Source organism: Strix aluco, chromosome 14 (assembly GCF_031877795.1).
Source record: "Strix aluco isolate bStrAlu1 chromosome 14, bStrAlu1.hap1, whole genome shotgun sequence".
Classification (NCBI taxonomy): domain Eukaryota; kingdom Metazoa; phylum Chordata; class Aves; order Strigiformes; family Strigidae; genus Strix; species Strix aluco.
In genome coordinates this window covers 2,596,643-2,613,997 of record NC_133944.1, presented here as the reverse complement: position 1 = coordinate 2,613,997, position 17,355 = coordinate 2,596,643, and the positions used below count along the sequence as shown (strand labels likewise).

General features: G+C 40.2%; 1 protein-coding gene across 6 annotated transcripts in view; it reads left to right on the top strand.

Moving 5' to 3' along the window:
- Positions 1-4,650: 4,650 nt before the first annotated feature.
- Positions 4,651-17,355, top strand: part of BANP (BTG3 associated nuclear protein) — a 153,050-nt gene continuing 140,345 nt past the window's right edge. For 4 of the 6 annotated variants that reach the window (XM_074840146.1, XM_074840145.1, XM_074840144.1 and 1 more), the window contains exon 1: positions 4,651-4,731. The gene's annotated coding sequence lies outside the window, so the exon portion shown is untranslated. The remainder of the gene's footprint in view (positions 4,732-17,355) is intronic. The other 2 variants (XM_074840147.1, XM_074840149.1) reach the window with 2 other exon arrangements.

Below are 17,355 nucleotides of genomic sequence, written 5' to 3'. Positions count from 1 at the left end.
TATATGAAGGAGGGAACTACACAGAGTGACAAAGCAGTTCTCAGGCAACCCTCAGTCTGAAGAGAAGGATAAAATCCTCTAAAATCATTAAGTGTGATGAGCTCCCCTTCAGGCTTTTGATAATCCAAATGGATTAAAAAAGATTGATGATGATAATGGTACCTGACCAAGTAAACATGGCCTGTGACAAACCTGAACAAACTGGGCAAACTAGCAAATACTGGGCAAAGGTATCAGCTGTGTAACAGAGGTAAAAGGGCAACAGAAACAGCTGTGAGCGTGATCCTGGGAAGATCACAGTCGAGCAAAGTGCAAATACAGAGCTTGTTAGAATGGCAGATTTCTGAGAAGGGGAATAGCCTCCTATCGTTTTTTTTTTCCATGATGTATACAGGGAAATGGAACAGTATGTAAACAAATAAGAGAACATTGAGATCATGCCTGACCCTTCTCACCCTATTTCTTAGACTGGCAAAAATGGCTTTACAAGACCGTGAACTTTGACCAGCTACATGTCCACATGTGTAATGATGTTTTTCTCTCTGCTGTGGGAATTCAAGGCCTTGTCTTCCATCCTCTTTCATGAAAATGAGGAGTATTGTCACTGAATGAAAAGGAGTTTACTCAGCATAAACCAGAAGTGAGATCAGAGTTAGAAGAGAAAATATCTGTGTCTTGCCCTGAGTCATAGGGCTAGCTGAAGTAGGGGCAGGAGCAAACCCCACTGGATCCTGACCTGTTTTCTGTAATAAAATCAAAGAACAGTTCTGAGAGAATTGAAAATGGACATGGTGTCTGAACAGTAAGTGATGAGGAAGTATGTACTTGAGGAGGAAAACTAACAGATTTCAACAGCAGAGAAGTTTTCTGTTGATAAAAAGGGAAATGCAGCAAGTTTACAAACGGCATTATTACCTTTCCTTGAAAGATGTATTTTCTATAACTTTTAATGAAGCATCACTGTGTCACAAGATAGTGCATGCTGTGTTCACAAGGATGTGTTTATGTTCCTCTCCAGTTATGAGAGTTAGTATATAGAAAATGAATAAAGTAACCCAAACAGACACTGAATAAACAGGAGAACTTCAAGTACTCTTTTTGTTTTTAATAGCACAGGATGTGATCAAGGATTTTATCCATAGGAAAGAAAATTATTCCCACAGAGTTCTTATGGCAAATACTCTGGAGTTACTTCTGTGCCCTGATCACATCTTCTGTGTTCTTCATGCCTTTGTTTCTATATTCTCATGCTCAGCAGTGAGTATAATTATGAATGCCTGTCACTTGTTTAAACAAATGCTTTGTTTGGCAACCTTTGTTTTCCTGCTGCTGATGCAGCTGCAAAATTGTGTGCACAGTGTGTTAATTTTTTACCTTTGATGCTATGGTAAGTTTTTTTCCCTAACAAAAAAAAGGAAACCAATGAATGAGATACCAATCTCTCTTGATCCACACAAAACATGTGAAAGCAGCAACTTCCTTAGGAAACAATAGTAAATGAATGCTGATACAACGGTAAAATAAGCTAGATATTTCCTGGAACCAAATGATTCTTCATAACATGACAGAGAAATGTTAGCACATACATAAAATGTAAGGGGGAGAGAGAGACTAAAGAAAAAGAGGATGAAAAAGGTGAGGAAATAAAACAACAAAGAAGTATCTTGTTATTTTATTTGGGACAACAGACTAACAGGGCAACAGGATGGATTTTCTTCTATAAAATTAAAAAATGAAATTGGTATATTAGCACCCTGAAGTTCTTGCTCATTTTTATAAGGGGGAAGGAAAATAAGAATGGATTTGACATAGGCACTTGAACAAGTTACCATGGTTTAAATCAGAAGATAACCCATCGTGTATCAACTTCTTCCTGATGCTTGCTCAGGGGCAGTCTCTTATCCCATGGTAGAGTGAAGCCTTCATTCACTAGCAGGGGACTTACACTGAATTTCATTACATTGTTGTGGAAATGTTCAGGTGAGCACATTTTTGCAAGCTCATAAAGTTTAGGAGATTGTGAAGCACAGGAAACAATTATCCTTGGGTAAGTTATTAATCTGTTGGTACTGTGAATCAAAGACAAAAGCCAAATTTGGGCCTTCTGATTTAAGCACAAAGGAGATCTCCATTCTTAGGTTGTGAACAGAAAGACCTTGTTTCTTCTGCTGTTTACCAATGTTTTCTGTCATACTTGATGCTGCGTGAAGAGTATGTCATACCTGGCTGTGCCAGTTTCAAGGGGAACAAGGGATAGGCTGTGATAGCAGAGTCTCTTCATGATTTATTGGTGTAATTCAAAATTGTAAAAGGAAATGCCCCCTGCTTTAGAAGAAATGATAGGGAAAAAAAAAAATCTAAAATCGCATCTCTGGTAAAGAGGGAAAAAATCCTTACAAGAGGTAAGTTAATTGCATATTCCAAATTGCTGTAATGATCAGAGCAGACCAGCTCGCTAGCAGAAGGTAATGCTGCAGCCTTTCTTGGTGATAAATTGCTATATTTTGTTTTTATTATGTTGCAATCTCTTCTCAAAGACGTAGACAGCAGTTGGATCCTGCCAGTATTTCCTGCAGTTAATTTAACAACTATAGATGAATAGTATAATTGGTTCATGACGATCAAAGTTTTTGTTTTGTGTTGTTTTAGCTGCAAAATGATTTACTGGCTGTACAGACAGGAGCAGGATCTCACATCCTCAGCAGAACGTGAGTTAATAATCTCTGGGAGAGAATGTACTGATGAGAAAACAGGACAGCTTTTACATCGGATTTGGTTTATGATGGCAAAGGCTTTTACTAGCCGCTTTCCACAGCAGGTAGGACACTGATATCTGTATCACTGCTTTTCTAGCTGGGACCTGGCAATTGCTTGAGAGCAGCAGAAACTGTTCGGCAAATCTGTTGCAGGGCAAATCTGTGCAGCAAAGTGTGAAATAATCCTGTGTGAAAAGTCAGTTTTTAAGTAGTTTAACCTTTGAACTTCCTAATCTGCTTGTGAAGGAAGAGAACACAATAAATAAATCGACAGACTCAGCTGAACAGTTACAAATCTGGAAGCAGAAGCAAGGGTTTTCCTAACACACTGGTTGTTAATTCCCAGGCTCATGCTAATACAGAAAACACCAGCTTGAGAAGTCACTACAGGCCTTTTGAAGAAAGGCATGGTGCACGTGCCCCTGTCAGCATAAGTTTCCCTGCCCGAAACATGAAACCCCTCAAGTCCTGTTCTCTGACTCTGTCTTCCAGACAGATGAGGAGGAGGAGTTGCTGATCCCCTGGGGTCTGAAACAAGAAACTGGAGCTTTTGTGACATGCACCATTTAATTTCATAAAGTCCTGCAGTGGACACCTTGAGTTTGAACATGACAAAGCTACAGTGCCTGAGAAAAGCTTTTCAAACCACTAGCCCAGCAGCCACGGCAACAGTTCCATTTAGCCATAGGTCTGTAGATGTCACGGTGACTAATTACAGCTGAACCAGAGCGGATTCAACTGGATGTCATGACACTGCAGAACTGAATTAAGCATCTCATTTAAGGAATATTTTTATGCAGAAGTCTGAAAGTCACTGCTGGCTGTGCTGAAGCTGAGAAATGAAATATGATGATGGTCTTGTTTGGGCAACACTGTGATATATAAGGATATAGTAAAATAATCTAATCTTTGTCTTCTTTCAGAGCCACTTGCATACTTCCTCCGTGCTTCCTTTTTTATGCTTTTGCATATTTTTATCATTCCCAGAAGGTTAACAGAAGGTTTTCCACCTTCGCCCAGTCATTCTGTTCTCACACCAAATGCAGGAATGAAGCAACAGAAGAATCAGTCTGATGAGTTAATTTAGCAAATTCCCACTTGCTGCCTGTTCTTCAGCTGTGTTCTGAGCACGGTGACATTTTTCTCCTTAATATGACAGCTCACATTCCAATCATCCCATTTCAGCAATGCAAGTGCTCAGGAGCCATTTGAGCAGGGAGAAATTTATTGGAAGGACCAGAGAAAGGACGAGGAAAAGGGAACGTGTCAGCGTATGAATGGCTCAGTGCAGGCGGCTCTCGAGGTGCAGATACACATTTAATCTGCTTGTCGACAACTCTGCCGGCCAAATCCTGTGGCTGGGTCACCTGGCAGGTCTGGAACGCTTAATAAAAAAAGAGATGTGACACTGGAGTTTGCAGTAGCCGCGAGAAGCTGTCGAAGAAGGAATCACAGAGCTGTGGGATACCACCGCACAAACCCTAGGGGTGCCTTGCCCAAAATGCTGGCAGGCCCGTCACCGTCCAGAGGGTTTTGTGGAGCCCTCAGGATTGTGGCAGGGCTGGGGTGTGCGCCTCAGGGTGAACGGTGGAGAGAAACGGGGGAACAGTGCGTGTGTGGGGGGGTACGGGGAGGAGGGCCGGGCCTGCGTGGGGTGTGTGGTGCGGACTACAACTCCCGGCATGCACCGCGCCAGCCGCGTGTACTACAGGTCCCGGCCTGCTCGGCGGGGGCGGCCCCGAGGAGCCGCCGCGCTGCCCTCTGGGAATTGTAGTTTCCCCTGGCGGCGCGTTGGTGAAGGGCGGCCGCGAGGCCGCGCCCCCCGTGCGCCTGCGCGGGCGCTCGGGGCGGGCGGGGGCCGAGCGGGCGCACGGCGGCGGCGCCTGCGCGCTGAGGAGAAGGAGATCTCTCGCGAGGAAGGACGCCATTATCGCAGCCGCTCGACAAACACCACGAGAATTCGGCACCGCACACGGTAACCGCGGCGCCCCGCGGCCGGACGGCTGGGGCTGAGCTCCCGGGGGGCCTGACGCCGGGCGTATAGCCCCGGCCCTCACAGCCTTCCCGCTTCTCACAGCGCTGCCCGAGCACCCGGGCCGCGAGGCGGCGGCTCCGGGGAGGGGCCGAGGCGGGGGGGTTGGGGGGGGGCCGCGGGCCCCCGCCTCCTCCTCCTCTTCCTTCTCTTCCTCCTCCTCCTCACCGGGGCAGGGGGTGGGGGGCGACCGGGGACTCGCCTCCTCCCGCCTCGGGACGCCGGAGCTGGGCCCTCCGCGGGCGGGGGGGGTCTGCTCTTCCTCGCCTCGCTCCCCGCGCTCGGGCCTGGGGAGGGGTGTCACCCCCTTGCCGGGGCTCCTCAGTGCTGACCCCTTCTCTTGCTGCCGCTGCCGGGGGCCGCTGGTCAGCCCTGCGGGGCGTGCGGCGTTTGCGGCGGAGGGTCTGCTCCGTCCCTCCCCCGGCAGTGCCCCCGAAGTCCGTTCCCGCTCTCCCCCCCCACCTCCCTCAGGCTTGTATTCTTTCGTTCTGAAGGAGGGAGCAGGTTTGAGCCTCCCCTCGCCGGGGTCGCGCACACGCTGCACTGCAGGCACGTTTTTGGGCAGGGGTATCGCTGAGCGCACTCCCCCCCCCCTCCTCCCTCCGTGTCGTAGGAGAGTGTAAATGACTGGTGACAGTGGTACTGTCTCCTCCTCTCCCCTGCTTGCAGGTAGCGGTAATGGAAAGGGGCTGCTGATTTTCACATGCCTGCTAGTGGGGGGGGGGGGGGGGGGGAATAGTCTCCTGAGGTGCTGTTTTGCCTGTGTGGTCATTTAGTCATAGTAGGGGTTTTTCACATCCATAGCGGAGTTGTATTTTCTACTGTCTTCTTATTAGAGGTCTGTTTGACAACACACTCGGTCTTTTTCCTTATTTGCAATCCAAGTGTTGCATTTTTTAAACATTTTTTTAAGTCCTTGTATAGTGGAAAGTTGTATACTTAACCAAATATAGTAATTTTATCCTGCTATGGGACATATAGTTTATATATCAGTTTATTTTTAGAGCTCTCGAGGGAAGATTTTTTAAGTAAACAAGTTTGGAGGGGTATTGACAGCTGAGTGATTGCTTCAGTGCAGCTTTCAAATTGTCAAATGATAGCTTGAAATGTTTTTGCTACTTTTTTTGCCATCTGTGTGAGATTACCTTAGGTGTAGTGCCCTATTGATGTCAGGCTTTCAAGAAGCAAACATAAAACTTGTAGAATTTTGAGTACTCAAGATCTTCAAACAACAAACAAAAAACCAAACTAAAAAATGCCTTTGTCTTAATAATTTCATAGCATTGCCTCTTGAAACAATGGATGTTCTCTCTTAGAAAGTATTAATATGTTTAAAATAGATGTCCACAGAAATCAATCAGAATAACAAGAATTTGATTCTGAAACTGTGTGAGCCTTATTCCCTACATTAAATGACATCTTGGCAGTAGTTCAGTTTTCAATAATACATGAAAAGATGTTACAAAGAAAGACTTGTTAATTTATTGAAGAGAGTTAAAAGATTGAGTCTGGATTTGGGAAACATTCCACCTCCTTCAGAGAATGAAAATATTTTGTAATTTTTTTCTTCGTTTTGTAATTTATAATCTGTTTTATAATAACAGTAACTGGCTTTAATGTCTTAATTATCCAGCCATGTTTAAGTTGTTGTGTGGTTACAGGGCAGGTCTTAAATTTTAAGGTTCTTTTAAAGGAGCAATTGATTAATAACACTTGGAGTAATTGAAGAATGATAACATTAAGAGTGTGGTAGTAATATGGTGAGGGCTAATTATCAATGTTCACAGCTGAAAGGGTTCCATCAGCATATGTTCTGCTAAAGATGTTTGAAAAAGGCTTGATTCCTGCCTGTGCTGTTTCTAACACAGTACAACATACACATTCTATACTGTTTTGGACTGATTAGGTGAAGAAAGATGAGCTTATAGTCATGGCTCCATGTAACCAGAAGTGCTACTCATGGGGTTTACCTTGATTTTGCAAGGAGTAGTGCTCTGGGATTCAGACCCACATTAATTGCAGTAATATGCTCACATTTGCAAGGACTTGAGGTTGTCTTTGGTCTTTATCTTGAGTTTTTCCTTAAACTTGTAAAGCATCGTTTGTGCGGGAAGAATACATGCCTTGATTTTGTCAGAACTTGAATGCCTTCGTATCTTAAATTGAAGAATACCTTGAATTGAAATTGCTGTGATGCTCCTTAGAAAGTAAAGACTTTCTCAGTACATTCGTTTTGAAAGGAAGAGCTGGGTATTTCTCTTTGTGCACAGAAGCTGTTTTCCCAGAGATCTACAGAAACTTTGTGAATTGAGCAGAACAGCAAGAGCTACTTGTAGGAGACAATGCAATGATTAGAATTAGAACAACAAAATGTCTATGTATACTAAACGTTGCCAATAAAATTTTTTTCACAGATTTGATTTCCTTTAGTTTGAAACTTGATATTTAGTTGTTTACAATGACGTAATTTTATGTTTTCTGTTTTTTACATATTCATTAAAAGGCTAAATCATAACCTTTTTTTCCAAGTAAAAATGAATAAAATGTCTTAAGTCATGTCAAACACTTGTTTCCTTGTAGTTTTAGGTTTTTAAAGCTACTGTTAAGTGCTTAGTTTTGCTTACCACTTGTTAGACTGCATGTGAAGACATTAAGCAAAAGTACACAAAAGGACTAACTTCCTAAAATCCTTTGCATTTGGGACTTTAAATAAAATAATTTGTAATGTTGTCTGTTGAACAAAATTATTTTATCTTGCTTCCTGTTTGTAAAACCCTGACTTAGACCACTTAAGGGAAAAATACATTAAGTTCAGATTTTCCTCTGAAAATTGGAGCACCTGTATTTTATGATGAAAAAAGAATGTATCTCTCCTACCCACAGAGCAAATTCATAGCAACTGTAAAGTTAAACACCTCTTCCTTCCCTGCTACTCAAGACACAAATGTCTGTTATGTGAACCAATTTACCCCTCTTTAACATCCTATGAATATATAGTCTTGTAAGTTTAAAGCTGGAGTTACTTTTTTTTTTTCTAGAGGGAGGGGGGAATGGCAAAACAGGATCAGACTGTACTAATGGAAGTATTTCTGAATGTGAAGAACTACTTGCTCTACATTTTTCTACTGAAATTATGCTCTTCAGTTTATTTTCATAAGTATTTTTGGTAAGAATTTAAAAATACTAGTATTATCCTTGTGTTTTAAAACAGTGCATCTGTTTCAGCAGCTTGGATGTTTCCTTTTTCTAGATAGCTACAGGAGGTAAATCTATTAGAAGACTTTTGAGTAAGCAGATTATTTGTTGTGTATTTTCCATTGGCCATCATGCTTTTTGATAGTAGAAGCCTGTGCCAACATTGGGGTCTGTCTTTGTCCACCCTGGAACTGCTAGATCAGAAAGTTTTTCCAGTGTATAGATTAGGAGTGCACATGCTAGGAAAAATATGAAATGATAAAAAAAAGATAAATTATATTACTCCCTTTTGTTGTCAAAGATTCTGTTTTAGGTAAGCTGAATATAGGAATAAAGCATTTAGCACAATCTCCCCTTGAACTTGTCATAGCCATACTGGTCCTGGGGTGTCTGCTGTGTTTAGACCAAACAACTTTCCAAGGCAAAGCCTCTAAGTGATACAGCAAAGCCTCTGTCCTGCAAGGAGGCAATTAAAATGGGAGGTTACAGTCTTAAAAAGTCTTAATTCCTTCTGCAATGAAAAATGTGTGCTGAGCAAGGGTGTCTTACAGAGCACACCAAAGGAGGTCAGGTTCAGGTGTACGTCCTATTCCCACACCCTGCCTCTGTATTTTTTGTTTCTGTAGAAGAGCTAGTTTTAACATGGTGAAGGAATATGGTGGTCAGAGGAAAACAGATTCTGGCATAGTGTCCGTGCTCCACCACCCAGATGTGACAAATGAGGCGCTGTGGGGGAGCGCCCCGCACGCCGCGTCTGGGAGCTGGGGAGAAGTTGCAATTTTGGGTGTAGAACAGTTGAGCCAGGTGCAAGTGGCTTTTCAGCAGCCCTGTTTTCTTGCAAACCAGTGTGGGGCAAGATGTTTTCCTCGGCCAACTCTTCTGCTTGGAATTTCACTGATGGGGGTTGTCATCACGCAGTTCTAGTCCCAGCATGGTGTGGTGGTGGTGATGCGATGGAGTCATGATGTTGGAGCTGTGCTTGTATTTCTCAGTGCGTGGCTCGAGTACAGCTCCAGGATGTGGGGCTTAGCTACTGGTGCTTTCATTTTTATCTAGACAGTGACAGGTTGTTTCTGCAGTGTTTCTGCTTCCAGAAATATAAGCAGTTTTCTGCACTAACTAAAATTTCTAAATGGTCTTTTATTTGGCTTTAAGTAGAGCACTTCCTGATTCTTTATGATTGAAAAATATGGATATTGTTAAACCTTGAGAGAGCCGCATCAGAGCCAGTTTTTAGTTTGATCAAAGATGTATGTAGGTATGTCTGGCTACTGCTGTGATTTCATTTTGAAATGTACACTTACTTAATTTAGTGATATTTTTAACTCTTAGGAGCAAATAATAGTCTCCAACCTAAATCTGATGTTTATGAGAGTGAATAATTAGATATTTTTTATTAATTAAAAACTTAATTTCTGTCTAGCACACTTTAAAGAATTATTTTTTTTTTCTACTTCTAATGCTTTTTCCTCAGAAAGCATGAGATTGTGCTATGTTTTTTTCCACATTTTGGATAATTTCTAATAAAGAAGACATTCAATTATCATACACTTTTTAGCAATATATTTAAAGTAATCTTTTTCTGTTTACACTAAATTGCAGTGTTTGGTCTGTGAAGTGAACTAATATTTGCTTTGGCAGAGTTAGGATTACAAGATGCAGTTTAGGAATTGAGTAGTTCAATCCTTTGGGTAGAAGTTGTTTTTTTTCTTATATGGTATGGTTGCTAGCTTATTCTTCACTCAGCCTTTCTTCTAGGTCTGTTTATAAACCTGGAATAAATGTTGTGGGAAGTTTTGAGGAATCATGGGCTCTTCTGGCAATGTAACTGTTGGCACGTGGTCATTGATGCCAGAATTGGTGATAAGCCTTCCTGTGGAGTCAGCAAGTCTTGTGGCATATTGGTGTGCCTCTTCCCACTGAGGCAGAGCCCAGCCCCACCGAAGCTTCGTGATTGTGAGGGCTCCTGAAAGAGGGAATCTTCATGGAGAATTTAATCTACTCTAAAATTTGTTCTTTGGTAAACATTTCTTCTTAAATAATTGCATTGAGTTAATGGCCTTGCCATTTCAGTGGTCATTTAAAGTTTAAAGTACCACCTGTGATACTTCATTTGAATACAGAGGGGGAATTTTTATGAGGTGGAAGTATTACTTTGTGATACTGAAATGATTGGACAACATAGTGAAAAACTGGGCTTTCAGAACTATAAGTTGAAAATATGCTAATTTCCTTAAAATCTCTTTATTTCCCATCTTTTGATATTGACTGTATACTTTTAGTCTTGCAGAAGGGAAATCAACTTAAAATAATACAGATTGCATAATTTTCACAAATATCAATGGTTGTACAGTAAAGTAGAAAGTATTAAGCAGGAAGGAAACTTTATGGGATATCTACTTAATACTGCAATAGCAAATGAAGCTACATTAGAGATTCATGCAAGTGCTTTTATCAGATACAAATTATTATGTTGGTGGTCAATATTCAGAAGCTCTCATTTATTCAGCAAGTTTTAGCAAGTATTTTAATATTAAAAATTTGTTTCACCTCTTTCTCCCCGTAGCATCTGACAGTTTTTTAGAACTGTTCTTTTTAGTTGCAACCCTTTTGTTATGCTATTTATTTCCCACTTTCCAAAGGGGATTCAAATATTGAATAAATAGCTGGTATCTAGAACTGTTATTCTTCTCATACATATATTCCCTTAAAAAATCCTTTTGAGTTGAACCAGTAGTTGTGCAGAAAATATCTCAAAGACTTTCTGACCAACATGCGGTATTGTTAGCTAGAAAGCAGCTACAGATGTATCATGTACAGTCTTAAAGAACTTTTCTGCTTTTTGGCATACACTTCATATGGGAAACTAAAATTTTAAGAGTTAACATTCTTCCAAATTATTTCAGTCTATGCCACAGATTTCAAAATGTTTTAATATCAGTACGCTTTTTTCTCACTAAAAATTAAGTAATAAAACTCAATTTTGATAGAAACTGTATTCTCCAGAGTCTTCTCTCATGCAAGTTCAGGGTCAAAGATCTGGTGGTAAACCTTGTTCTAGTCTACACATTGTTACTGGGGGAAAATGTGCTCCCTTGGTCCTCCATGGAATAAGTTACGTTTCCTGAGCATAATGCAGATGCCTCTGCTGCGAAGGAGGCTCATCTCAGAAAGTCTATTTTCAGATGTCTGTAAAAGATGCTTGTACTGCTTGTGCCCTTCCTCCAAGTGTTTCATTCCTGGGACTGGAAGAAGACTTTGCAGCTTTTCTCAGTCGGCTTCTCCGCTACCTCTGTGGGTCTTTTGAATAGCAGTGGTAAAGCTCATTTGCTGTGTTACTTTGTCCTGCTGCTTGTGAAAATTAGTGTGGTGCAAGAGCTTTGGCCAATACCTGCTCTGAGCTAGTGCTAAGCTGATTTCATAGCTGGTGATGCTTCGGCTACCAGTGTTTTCTGGAATATTGGCGTTCCAAAGAAAGTTCACCTCTTCCTCCCCCACCTCAGCTCTTAAACTACTTGTCAGTAAAGGCCCTATGAGATGTTTAAAAATCACTGTTATTTCTTCTCTGTTTTCCCTGCAGGAGAAATAATACCAATTCTTTTAAAATAACACCTTTTATTCAGGAACCAGGCAGATACTGCACCTTTAGGTTTTTGGGGAGGAAGGTTTCTTTTTGTCCCTTTTTTTCTTTCTCAGATGGGAAAATTGAATCCTGAATAGTGTGCGTGGTGATCCCTTGGTGGACCAGTAGCACACATTATACTGGACCTGTTGTTGCTGAAGTGTGTAGACTACTGTGGTTTCTTTCACGTTAGAAGCAGCATAACGTTTTAATGTCCTTCTGAGTTTTGTGATGGAGAGCAGGAAACAAAGCGCTCAGAATTCAAATATCTAAGTACAATGTTTTGACTGCTGTGTAATCCACTTACATTGCAGTATTAAACTTCAAGCAGTTTTGCTCTTACAAGCTTAATGTTCTGGTGAGAGCTTTCTGCTTGTGGACATGACAGTGAACTGGGGTGCAGTTATATTTTTGTTCCATTTTTGTTGTTTGTTTCTGTTTCAGCTAGAAATAGCTTTAGCGTAGGTTTTGGTCTTGTTTTCACCTGTTTAGCAGGAATGTCATTTTGCTAGGAACATATGAAAGTACTCCTGAATTGGGAATTTAGAGGACCAAACTTACCCTCTCTTTCTGAGGACAATTTCCAGTTTGGAAAGGCCCAAGGATACAACCATCTTTATGTAAAGACATAGGCACAGTGAATTAGGTGGGATGTTTTAAGGTATGCTTTGAATCTGACATTGTGGAGCTGCCTTCATTAATTGGAGTAGACTCTGCAAGCGTTCAAGTCATGCTAATAATCTCACTAGAAATACATCCTTTCCCAACATCTGCAGGGTGTCTTGGAGTTAATTATTGAGGCACAAAAGGAAAATACTTTTATCAGTGCTATAGTTTTTGTAAAGATCTAAGATCTGCCCCAGTTAGTTGTTTGTGTTAGGCAGTAGTTTGAAACTCCTAAAGTCGATATGAAGTATCACGGAAAAATAGATTAAGAGGTTACAAAGAAAAAAAAAAAGTAACATAACTTCAAGTGAAGTTACAGTTATTCAGAGTTCAAAGGACATCTGGACTACCTATTAAAAAAATTCTAATCATGGGTAGAAGTTCTTGGATTTTATATAAATAGTTTTATATAAATAATAACTAATTCTGGAAGTTTGTTCTTTGAATGTAAGTACTTGCAGGTTTTTTTGGAGTTACCAATAAAGATTCTCCATCTAGTGGATGAAAACAATAAAACAACATGACTACATCTGGTTCTGCATACTGCATTTGCTGTCTGGGCAGTTCTCATTCCATATTTGCTGGTTTTCAGCCATACATACAGACTGTGCCTGGCATTAATGACCTATGTCCTGAATAATTATACCATGATGCAGAAAACTGACCTCTGCCTTAAGGCGCTGAATCTGCGAACACTTATGTATATCCAGCCCATATGGGTAGTCTCATTCAGTTTAATGGGTTTATATGTCTGTAAAATTGAATTCAGACTTTTTTGCGTGTCTAAGCACCTGAAAGTGCAGTTGTAATAGGTGTTAACATATCCTTCCTAGCACACTTGGGAATGATTATATCAAAGATGTGGCAGTGCGGGTGTTGGCACATGACAGCAGCAAGAGCATTTTTACAAGGTCCACAGAGAATTTGCGCTTGAGTTGCTGGTGTATGTGGCCACATGCTCGGCGCTGCCGCTCCGTGTGCCAAAGCGTGTTAAGCTGGTGTGAGTTCACTGGAAAGCAGGACAGTGGTATTTCTCTTTTCATTTGCTGTACGTTGTGTTAGGATTGCAGCCAATGGCAGTGTATTAGAAGAGTTAGAAAAAGACATCCAAGCAAAACAGTGGCTTGTACCAGGCAGAATGAAAAAAAAAAAAGGGGGGGGGGAATATTTCTAGAAGCAAAACAATAAAACAATAATGTGAGCTTTTGTAGCAATATTTGAGAATTTCTGCCTCCCTGTAAGATTTTGTACTCCAAAGAAATTTCAAGTTCCTTTATTCTTGGAGCAGCAGTTTCCTTTTTTCTGTTGCTATCTGTATTTTAAGAGCTTGTCCTGGAGTCCATCAACATAGCATCTCTGTGAGTGATATTTATTTATTTATCTATCTCCAGAATGTTATGGCTGGTGTCCCTGCTTTCACAGATAAGGAATGTTTCTGTCATGTTTTGGGAGGATAGACTTTTTTTTTGTTTCTGATCTTTGGCTGAACCAAAAATGCTTGTATGTTACGACACTAATTTTTAAAATTGTTAAACTGAAACACTTGTGTAGTTTTACTATGAAATTTACTTAAACCGCAATGCTTTTACTCGCCTTTTAAGGTGGGTTGAGAATAAGGATGAAAGCTAAGCAGATGCTGAGAAAGATTAGAATATTCTTCTTTGTAGTTTTAATAGTAATAAAGAAATGTAAATTCTGATATCTCTTTTTTCTTTTTCCCCATCCTCCCCTTGAAAATGATTTTCAGCTTCATATTCTGATAGACTGCAGCTTCAGAGTTGAGCATAAGGGAGGCTGGTAGCTCTTGTATTTACAGTGCATTTAACCCTGCATGCTATTAAATTATTGCTTTTTATTATGTTATTCCTCATCTGTTACAGTGCATTAACATTTGCACTCATGTGGCTTGTTGGGGAATTCTTAATTAGCGTAGGAAGGCTCTGTTTCAGTTGCTGACTGAAGTGACTTTATCTTAGAGAAAAAGCCAAATTTGGGGATTATAAAAAATGTTGCAAGTCACAGAGCAAGACTAAAAGAGCATTGTCAGGTTCTGAACCTTGTAATATCCATGAATAAATTGATGTATCAAATTATAGGAACACTTCCCAGTTTTTTCCATGGGGCTACTTGTAGAGATGGTTTCTGTGAAGACACAACAGCTGTGTCGGGGCAGGAGATCTGTTCCCAGGTTAGCCAGGGTTATAACCTGAGCATGCTGGTTATTCTTCGTTAGGACTATCACGTGAAAAATTTTGTTTTGTACTTGGAGTGCCTTTTTGCTGGTTTTGCATAATTTGCTTCCAGAGTGGATTTAACTGAGCTGCACAAAGGCATTCTTGGCCTGGATTATTCTCTGCACAGGGACTTAAAGCTCAGCAGTCCTTCTGGGCTGTTTCCCTGAAGGGACGAGAACTTGGGGAAGTTGAACTGACTTAACAAAAGCAGTAGAGTTAATGAGTGTTATGTCCTCTATGGATCTTTACTTTCAGAGAGTGGATGATCTTGATACTATAATCCCTTTACAGTATAAGGTCATTTTACTTCTGCGCAAAGTTGTCCTCCCTGAGGATTAATACACTTACATGCGTGTATCAGATACATTCTTATCGTTAGGCTTGCCTTTGTAGTCTAGCTGGTTTGGTGTTACGGGAAAATGTTATAATGTCAGCAAATCATAGCACTCTGAAAGATAAGGACCCTTGTTTGTCCCAATCATGGTAGATATTAGGCTCAGAAAAATGGGCTCATTGGCCAATAGTGATTTTATAAAGCAGAAATATATTTGTAACAAATGATATATTTGAAAATCGGCCTTAATTGATTTAAAGGAAAAGTGAAATAAAGAGGAAAAACATTTGGGGCTTTTGGGTTGGGCAAAGTAAAATGGTATCCTTCAGCTTTTTTCACATAATCAGAAGGAAATTTTTGTCATAGTGCAAGTTGAAGTATGAGAGAAGTTTTTTCATTTATCAATAGCACTGAGAAATATTAGCCGGGGGGTGATTAGCTTCTCAAGTAAGAGCAGTTCAATTAAACACTCTAAGCAGACTAGAGCTTTGGAAAATGTTTTTTAAAATGTAGTGTTTACCCTCATTAATTAGTATGAGAGGGAAGATTTATGTTTTGTGCATGTTTTTATACGTTAACAAGGCGTTGTATGTTTTTGATTGTACACTTTGGAATGATGCCCTGTGACTTTGTAAAGCCATCAGATATTTCAGTAAATAGGTTTGTTTACAAGGGACTGCTCAGAAGAATTATTCTGAATTAATGTTTTAAAATAGATTAATTAAATTGCATTAAATTTGTGTGTGGAAAAGCTAATCTGGAATTCAGGTGAATTTAATTTAGTTGCTTACAAATATTAATTTACTTAATTAAGCAGACTAATTCTGTGTTAAGTGTATCAATTCTGAGTAAGAGTATTGGCAGAGATATTTAGTGCACTTTGTGTAATCTACTTTAAATTTGTACCTTTAGTTGTCTCCAGTTTTTCCGAGTGTTCCAGTACTAGAGCAACCTCCTAGCAAGTGGCTGTAGGAATGCTTTAGGTTTTTTGCTCCCCTTTTTGACTTTGTTTCTGAATATGAAAAGCCAAGAACAGGGAGGAGTGTTTGTCGTTACTTTCGACTCCTGGTACATAAATAGGGAAATTAATATTTTTAAGTTTTGATGGGTGATGAAACAGAGTGTATTTATTATTAGAAGATTTAGTTCTAACTCCATATTGATGCTTGTTCTGTCTTGGAATCTTAGGGCTGTTTTCTCAAATTTTGAAAAAATATTTTTTATTTGGGAGGTAAAAAGGAACTAGTGCAGTATGTTTGCTATGTGTGATTATTTCCATTATTCACTGTGATTAAAACGTGAGGCAATTTCTAGTTTGTGCTGCTCTATACAACAGGAATGGGTTTCTGGTGGGTTTATTATACAAGGATTACCAAAGTAGTGTCTGGCCTGGGGTGCAGAAAGGAGGGGCTGTAAAAGAGCTGATCTGAAGGGTTAGGAACATTTGAGGTAACTGAGATTTGACGGCACCCAGGGCTGAAGTAGAAATGGAGGTGGGAGGAAATCCCTCTGATACACACCGTAACCTGTTTTTCAGTTTTTGCATTGGGTAAGAGTTGAGGCAGTCTCTTCCAAGCCCCAAAAAAACCCTCCCGGAGAAGTGAGTGTAGATCCACCTAAATAGCTCAGCTGGAGTCACTTTGACTTTGGCTGGCCAAGGCCTCCTGTAGTGTCTGTGTTAATGAGATATTTTCCATTGTCTGGTATAAGCTGTCTTCCCATCCTCCTCCCCCAGATAATGGCAAATTGACTATAAAACACTGCTCTGTTGAGCCAACTTCCACATGCTGGTTGAGGGAGAAAAAGTGGGCACATTATTATGTCCCTGTTGTAGTTTATCCTTAGTTTCCTGGCTTTCTGTTAATATTTCTTTCTTATAGCTTAATATTTGTTCCAGGTAATATTTCAGCATTGGCTTCTTAATGCCAATGTACATACACTTAATTTAGAATTAATGGGGACTAGGGTTTCAGCCAGAAAAAAGAAAGGACGGAAAAAAAAGGCAGGGAACATATAGCAAATTTCAAGAAAATAATTGTTTTACACAAGGAAATGCTGGTAGATACTTAACTGAGTAAAATGTGTGGCAACCATATTGACAAAGTTATTCTGAATTTGTTGACTGAGGCTTTTTAAAGCTGATAGACTAATCTAACTCTAATGCTGTTAAATTTTATCAGGCTTTTACCCTTGGTTCTGAAAGCAAGGTTAGACCATTGCTAAAATTTCCTATTGTACATGGAAATTCTGAATTTGAAAGAGGGACATTTTATTCAAGTTGTGATAGCTGCTGTGGTTGCCGTACCCAGTGTAGCTTACTTGGGCATTGTTTTCCTAATCCACACATCTAGTGTTAATAACAAATTTATTTGTTTTTCCTGTATGTTTTGATACAGGAGCTAGCTGCATCTGATGACAGCAGAAGTATATTTTGTTCTGTCTGTTGAGAAGGCAAAAATGTGTTCCGTCAGGATGTTGGCTAATTGTCCATGAGCTGTGTCTGACTTACTGAAATT